Genomic DNA, 8,613 nt, shown 5'->3' on the forward strand with positions numbered 1-8,613 from the left:
AGTTAGATCTTTTAAAATAAAAAGTTGATAAAATAAAAAAATATCACTATTAAATTTGTAATTTCTATAAAATATATAATCCATTAATTATTATCTTAATTTAAAAATAATTAACTTCTCATTTTATTTATTATTTTATTAATTTTTTCAATTTAAAAATTCTTAATCCGATTTAAAAATATAGAAAACGACCTTTTTAACCGGAAAAAGTACATGTGCTTTTTAAATAAAGATTATCGATGTCTAAATACTTTTATAATTATTTGTCTACAAATTGATCCTTAATCCTTTTTGAAAGACATTAATTAATTTTATAATGATATTTTTAAAATTTAATTATTTTATAATAAAAGTTTATCAAAAAATTATTTATCTAATATATATATATATATATATATATATATATATATATATATATAAGTTTTAATTAAAAACGACAGAATAATCCGTCTATTTGATAGGAATAATTTTTAAAACTTTTAAAATAATAAAATTTTATTATTGAAATCAATTTAAATATTTACTCTTAAAAGTTAAAACAAACTCAATGAGGAAAGATTCAGGAAACTAGTTAGTCAATCACATCCTAGAAGGTCAGGTCAGGGTTTGAAAGAAAAAATTAGAACGAAGCATAAATAATGATATATAATAATATAATAAGAAGGTTCGGTGAAGATTATATTAAATTAATGGCCAAGTATTTTTAATTTATTTTCTACAAGTTATGATGCAATGAATTCAATCGATGTAATAACAAAAATGATGCACGTAACTTGGCCGCCACTTCTATAAATTATCAAAATATGTTCATAAGACAAATATAATCATAAGTTATATATTGATAATAATTGAAAAAAAAAATTCCCCAGCGTCTAGAATATCAATTTAGTTTATAAAATTTATTTTATGAATTTAGATATTCTGAAGTGAAAAAATTAGTAAAATAATAAAATGAAAAATTAATTATTATTAATTTATAATTTTTATAAAATATATATTTCATTATTTTAATTTAATTTTTTATTTTATTATTTTATCAATTTTTTTATTTGAAAAAATTTTGCTTGGTATCTTATAAATGATTTAGTTCGCTTTTGGTTTATTGTTAGTCAATTATTATTTATTGGCATTGACTGATGATGCGAGGGTTTACTTGTGTTTCTGATTTTTATTTTAGTCAAAATTCTCCCTACTGATTAAAAATAATTTCACAATTGTTTAGTTAAGTATTTTGATAAATTAAAATATTAAGAAATACTCCTAACGCTGGAAAAGGAGCAACTAGAAGATGGTATTATTGGAAAAATAAATTGGAATAAACATTTTCCCTCCTTTTTTTTTTCGTTAATTTTTTAACTTACGTGCAGAAGGATTAAAAATAATTATCAGAATATCTTTAAAAAGACAATTATATTAGATATATATTAAAATTAATCATTAAAATAAAATATATGTTAAAATAAGTTAAATTATATATATTTATAAAAATATATTAATTTATTTTAATAATTAATTTTAATATATAAATAATATTTTAAATAATAAATTATATAAAAATATATAGTAACTTTAATTTAGTATGAAGGACTATTTTCTGCTATTCATAGATTTGGGTTAAGCTCAATAATAATAATAATAATAATAATAATAAGTGATCAATTGATCATGTACTACTTACACGTTAGTTTTATAAACCTAGCTACAGGCACTACACTATACTACCCGTGAGGATAAATACAGCTGATTATAACCAGCATAACTAACTAACTAATCACACATACAAAACTGAAGTTCAAAGAAGCGGGAAAACAGTTAGTTGGTTAGCTTAGTTCATTTTAAGTTGCGTTTAGAAGGAAGATAAAAATTGAGAGACTGAGATTATGAGATAGAGATAGATAGATAAAAATTAAATTAAATATCTGTATTGTGTTTAGTGTAAAATATACTAAATTGAGTTATGTGTTAATATTATGTTTAGTTTAAGATAAATATAGAGATGGAAAGAATAAATTTAGAATTTGAAATAAATAAAAATATTTTTGAAAAAAATATTATTAAAATTTTAGTTTTTCTTCTAAAAAATTTCAGTTCTTTGTATTCTCATTTTTTAAAGTATTGAGAATATACTACAATTTTATATCCTAAAATTAAAATTTTAAATATAATACTAAATTTTAGTCTCTCAGTCTAAGTTCTAATTTCTGAAAGCAAACGCTAACTACGGATCAAGTCACACCACCAAAAACAATTTGACCTCCTAAAACTCCAAATATTCCAGAAGTTTCTGAAGAACAACAGAGCAAATCATTGCTATATGAATAGAACCTTGGTAATTTTAAAAACATGAAAATACACACTACAGGACCTTGAAAAGTAACTTTGTATAGTTAATCAATGTCTAATAAATCACTTTTCATGAATTAAGAAATCACTGTTTTGGATTATAGAAAATATAGAGTTGATAATTAGTAGCTCTCAACTATACCGTCTTCATCATTAACAGGAACTTTATTAATAATATTGAGATCCGTGCAACAAGAAGTTAACTCTGTTATCTGATATTGTTATTAACACGATTTTTAAATTGGTAAATAAAATGAGTATCTCAAACTATGGCAAATAGATACAGAATACGACACTATATAAAATGCATGTTGAATAAGTATCTATAAATGTCGTATCTAACATACTGATATAATAATTCAACAAAATGTTCATATTTTATACATCTCAAATGACCTATTTGTTATTGGAGCTTGAAACATTTGCTTGCCTTGAACCCGAAGAAACACGGATACTTCGCTGAGTTGTCGTGTCCGCGTGTCGGATACATTTTGGACACAATACTTATCGACACTCGTCCGACCACGCATGTTTGCTGTGTCCAAACCGTGTCTTAATAAAAAATAAAAAATTTTTCACCGGACACGTTTTGACACACCTAAATATCATCACGTGTCAGCGTGTCCAATCTTATTCTTAACATATATTTTTAAAATAAATTTAGATATAGTATATATTTATTATTTATTAAAACAAAAAATATTTTAAATACTTGATATAATTAAAATAAGATATTAAAAATAATTAAAAAATTAATTTATATTTTAGTATTCAATAAAATATCAAAATACCATTATGATTTATCTAAAAAATACTTTATATTTTATATGTATGTGTGTCCCAATGTCTTATAAAATTTTAAAATTTGTGTGTCAGCGTGTCCCGTATCGGTATCAGTGTCTGTGCATCATAGATAGCTTAAACCCTATTGTATAATATTATGGGTGTAAAATTACCTATATAGCCTTGTGTGTGTATATACACACGATTTTTATATATATATAAAAGGATCTAGGTGTGAGGGTGAGAATAATGAAGGGCTCTGAACTAGGATTTTTAATCTAATATATATATTTCATTGAGACACCAAAATAGCACTTGAAACATTGTCAAATGAAACTATATGTGAATGAAATTGAAATTATTACTTTGTGAGTTTCTAAAGACGTTAATTATTTAATAAAATACTAGATAAAATTAGAAATATTAGGAGATTAATATTTTTTATTAATATTTTGAATTAATACTACTATTTAGAATTTAAAATTCTAAATTTAGTAAAAAAATTTTTTTGGCCAAGTATTAACGAAAAATAACTATATTGTATATACACTAAAAATTAGTCATCAAATTAATTAATTATTCATACTGAATATATATTAAAATATAAAACACACAATAAAAATGAGTTAAATACTACATGTATTATATATAAATATACAATAATTCATTTTTTATACACATGATATTTTTTAATAAAAAATAATAAATTTAATTTATCAGGTAACAATTAACATTGTTGAAAATAAAAACTGATGTGAGTAGCAGCAATGTAGCATAAAGCATGAGATTATGAAATTGAGAGTGAGAGAATAATTAGAGAGGTTAGTTTATAAAACTCTTGTGCTAATTATGAAAGGCAGCAGCAATTTTTGACAATTTGACAACATTCACCGTCCTTCACGCTAAGTGGATTGCAAAGGCTAATTATTGGATATAACTTTTGCTTTGATAATTAATAGGAGTAGCTGATAAATAGTTAATAAAATGAATGAATTTAAATTTAAGATACTTTCAAATTAAATCACATCAATGAGTCGTGGTTTATCATGATCATTTCTTAGCTAATTGTTTCCAATGAATTGCAATGTCTAGTATAAGACTGGTAATGAGTCGAGTTCAGTCGAGTTAGATCAAATTTAAATTTGGTTCACGAAAATTAAGTTTAGCTCACGATTCGGTTCATTAACAATCGAGCCTATTTCGTAGACTCAAGTTCGGCTCAACGAAAACTCACGAGCTGACTCAAGCTCACGAGCTGGTTCAAATATTAGAAACATAATCTATAATTCTATATCAATAAATTATAACTTATATATATTAAAAAATATTAAAAATAAATTTAATATATTATCTATCTATTAATTATAAATTTTTTATTTATTTTTTACATTAAAATTATATAAAAAAATGACTATAAAATTTTAAACAATTAAAAATATTAATATATATGTAAAATTATATTATATATATATATATTAAATTATTAATACACATATCTTATATGCATTTAATCTACACTTTTAATATTATATATATAATCGAGCCAGCTCACGAGCTAATGAGCTGAGCTTATCCAACCTCAAGCTCGGCTCATTTAATTTATGAGCTCAAATTCAAGTTCAAACTCAAACTCGGCTCATTTAATTTATGAGCTCAAATTCAAGTTCAAACTCAAACTCGGCTCACCAACTCACGAATTTAGCTTATCGAGCTATTAATGAGTCGAGCTCGAGCTGGCTCGTGAGTTGGCTTGACTCACTTCCAGCTCTATAGTATAGTGATATGAGTTCTTATTTGTCAATCCTATTTTTTTTTTCTTCTTCTTTTTCTTTTTGCTCTAAAAACTTAAAAATTTTGATTTTAGTATTTGTTGTTAAATTATTTCGTTAAATTGATAATATTAAAAAGACAAAAAAATAGTTAAAATTTATTTTATTTAATATTTATATAAGACAAATTCTAATTATTTTTGTCTATTTTTTTATTACTAAACATTTCTCTTAAACATATCACGTTAAATTGATCAATATTTTATTTTGTTTATATATATACACATACAACATTAATTAATGTATTTATATACATAAAATGTTTTATATAATCATTTAATCATATTTATTTGTTGAACAGATTACTTATGTAATTAACGTAATAAATAATTATTTTTTTATGTGACATTACGTAATTAAATATATATAATTATTTTATCATGATAATATATCAAAATTAAATTCTATATTTATACAAAAATAATATATTTTTGTACATTCTCCTAATCTATACTTTGTTTAAAAAAAAAAAAAAACCTTTTTCTGGGCTCCAAACTAAAGACTACTTGTCGTCAACACAAAATTAATGTTTCTGCCTTTGTATATGATGGCCAAGTTAGTTGACCTAAATGCTTCTCTTTCCATGATTTGTAAACCCTAAACCAAATATGACATCAAAGGCAGAGAAAAAAAACTAAATAAAATTATAAAACATACTTCATTTACTAACTTGATACACTAGGATGTATTGTCAAAAGCCTACAAAACTTTGATAAAAACCCTTCTCTCTCTCTCTCTCCGTACCTAGATAAATTAGACAATAAACATGAAGTTTTGAAGCTTTACTTTTACATATCCACAACAAAGGTCGAATCCCTAATAACTACACCAAGAGAGTTGGCAAGTTGATAAAATAATTAAGATCTCACATGAATATTTTTTATTGTAAAAATAATAACTAAGATATTAATATATATTTTTTGGTCTTTTTACAGTATTTCTCAATTTGACAGATCAAGAAATGATCCGTCGCTGATCTAAACTTCATTTAAAGATTTGTCATTCATTAATAAATTGTTGTATAAACAAAACAGAATTTGAACATCATCAATATTTGTTTAAGAGGACGAATAAGTAACCACTATCAAAAAGCATATCAAATAATTTAACTTTTTAATTAAATAATTTAGTTAAACAAGATATTAAACAATCTAATTATTTTTAATTATTATGTTTATATAAAGACATATTGACGTGAGTAATTGTTAATACTTAAATAAATATTTCCTTAATAAAGAAGAAAGTGGAAATTTTTGGACTTTGTAGCATGTGTTAGGTTAGCTACAAATGTATGTATGTTATTTAAGATGGGAGCAATGATAACCAAGAATTTCACATGGGATAGATAGGGCACCGACATTCATCACCCATCCTTTACGGCAAATAATGGATGATAAGAGTAGCCGAGAAGAGTTTAGTTTATTTGGTAATTCATAATTAATGGAGCACACTTTAGAAGCTACATTATAAATAAAAATATTTGAAAAATAATAAAAGTAATAAATAATATTACATAACCAAATTATTTTAAAAACCAAATTCAATTAAGTGCTTATTTGGGCGTTATTATTTTGATAAAAAAAAAGATTTTTTTTTATTTTTAAAGTTTGACAAATTTTTAGTAGTAAAAGTAAAAATACTAGAAAAATAAAAAAATATTTTTTTTGAGAAGCTATAATTTACATTTTTTTAAAAAGATCTTTTTCTCTTAAAAAAAAGATGTTTTTCATGTAATAAATAAACAAAAAAGTACTTTTATATTGTTATATCCAAACATAATTGATAAATAAAAAGATCTTTTTGCATGAGATATCTAAATATAAAATTACTTTTAATTTTTCATAAGATATTTAAAAAAAAGATAACTCGAAAAAGATCTTTTCTTAAAAGCTTACGAAGTTGGTTTAACATCTTAAAGAGTAATAACAAAAGATTTTAATTGAAGAAAGAAAAAAAAAGAGACACAAAAGATAAAAGAAGAAGAAGAAAGACTTGACTAAACTCAATTATAAAAATAATTTGTTCACTTAATATTTTTTATAAAAAATTAACCAAAAGTAATCTAAAGTTATCTTACTTTATATTTTTAATTATCATTAAAATAATTGAATAATATTAAATATAATAAATATATAATTATAAATATTACATGTATAAAATTATAGATATTAAATAAAATAAAATAATTTCCTATCACATTACCCATATTATAATGTTTATAGCATTCATGACAGAAATATTTATCGTCAAGTATGTTGGATTAGCTAAGTAATCTTTAATAATATGAAAATAATAATTATAAACATTTCGGTGCATACATTATTACAGTAATTTATCAACATGCAATAATAATAATAATAATTTATCTGCAATTATTTTTTTTAGTTAACCTAAAATACCCATGCATCCCAATCAAAGTTAGGTTAAAATGATGAAAAATTATTAGCCATTCACAAATTTAGGTTATCACAATTACATGGCTAAAAACTTGTGGCATCAAACCAAACCCTAGCTAGTAGCTAACACAAAATCTTAAAGGCATAAAACTTGATTATCAAATTTTTTTTTTGTTGCCCACGATATCGCCCGACAGGTCAAAGACTAATCCGTCGCGGATCGAAGTTCCATTTAAAAGTCTGTCGCTGGCCAATGAGTTGCTGCATGCACAAGCCGAGATTCGAATTCCGAGACTTGATTATCAAAATTTTAATATAATCAACAGAAAATATTGATATGCACCAAACATTCATAAAATATAATAATATAAAAAGATTCTAATAAATTTAATATATGGTTTGACAGCTTCTGGATATGAACATAGCTACCAATGAATAATAAGCCAAAGCAATAAGATTTATGAAGAACCAACTCAATCCACTTCCATAGGAATAAGATTAAGTAAGAAAAGTGATTAGGTTGGTGTGACAGAAAATCAAATACTTCTTTTCTTTAATTAGTAGGTAAAAATTGTAGGTACCGAATAATTACTCTTTTGAGATTTCTAATATTCAAATAGAATTATTACAAGTAAAAAATTATATGTAATTTCACTTAAAAAAATGAATAAATAAACAAAGAAGATCTAAAGGACTTGAAAGATGGTAAATATCTAAATTTAAATATAACAAAACTCATCATTCTTACCCAATTGTGTTGTCGAGAATTCGGCTTGAGATCACGAAGAGGGATTAGAAGATGTCTTTGCAATTGGATCTTATTGTCATGATGTCGATGTAGATATAGACTCTCGTCTTGTCTGAGTCAATGATTTCGGATCAAGTAAAAAAGAATTGTCCTCCGTTTAAAGAGGTACAGTCTTTTTTGACCTGAACGGAGATCATCAACTCCGACAAAATGTAAGTCTATATCGACCTCAACTTCATGAGAAGCAAGAAGGAAAGAAACAATTATAAGTGGTTAGAAACTTAAAATGTTTCCAAATTTTGTAGTAAATGGAAAGGAATAGAGCAACCTGCATGACACAAGATGCATTGATGGCATAAGAGAATGAAGAGGGTAGATGGAGTGATTATAATATTTCAAAGACTGTAATTGACTTAAGTGATTCTAGGCGTTCTTCTATTTTCTCCCTCTACTTTTTTTTTTCCCTCTAAGAAGGAAGGGTCATGGAATGAGAGGGTTCCAAGTTCAAACTATT

The 8,613-nt window shown here is 24.1% G+C and overlaps 1 long non-coding RNA gene across 1 annotated transcript; it reads right to left on the reverse strand.

Annotated features, from left to right (window-relative positions):
* Window positions 1-7,373: 7,373 nt before the first annotated feature.
* Window positions 7,374-8,613, reverse strand: LOC110268079 (uncharacterized). Its single transcript, XR_002356128.2, has 2 exons — window positions 8,100-8,613; window positions 7,374-7,612 (listed from the first exon to the last, which is right to left on the reverse strand). It is a non-coding gene; the product is annotated as an uncharacterized LOC110268079 (long non-coding RNA).

Source organism: Arachis ipaensis, chromosome B10, assembly GCF_059453495.1.
Source record: "Arachis ipaensis isolate K30076 ecotype BB chromosome B10, ASM5945349v1, whole genome shotgun sequence".
In the NCBI taxonomy this organism is placed as follows: domain Eukaryota; kingdom Viridiplantae; phylum Streptophyta; class Magnoliopsida; order Fabales; family Fabaceae; genus Arachis; species Arachis ipaensis.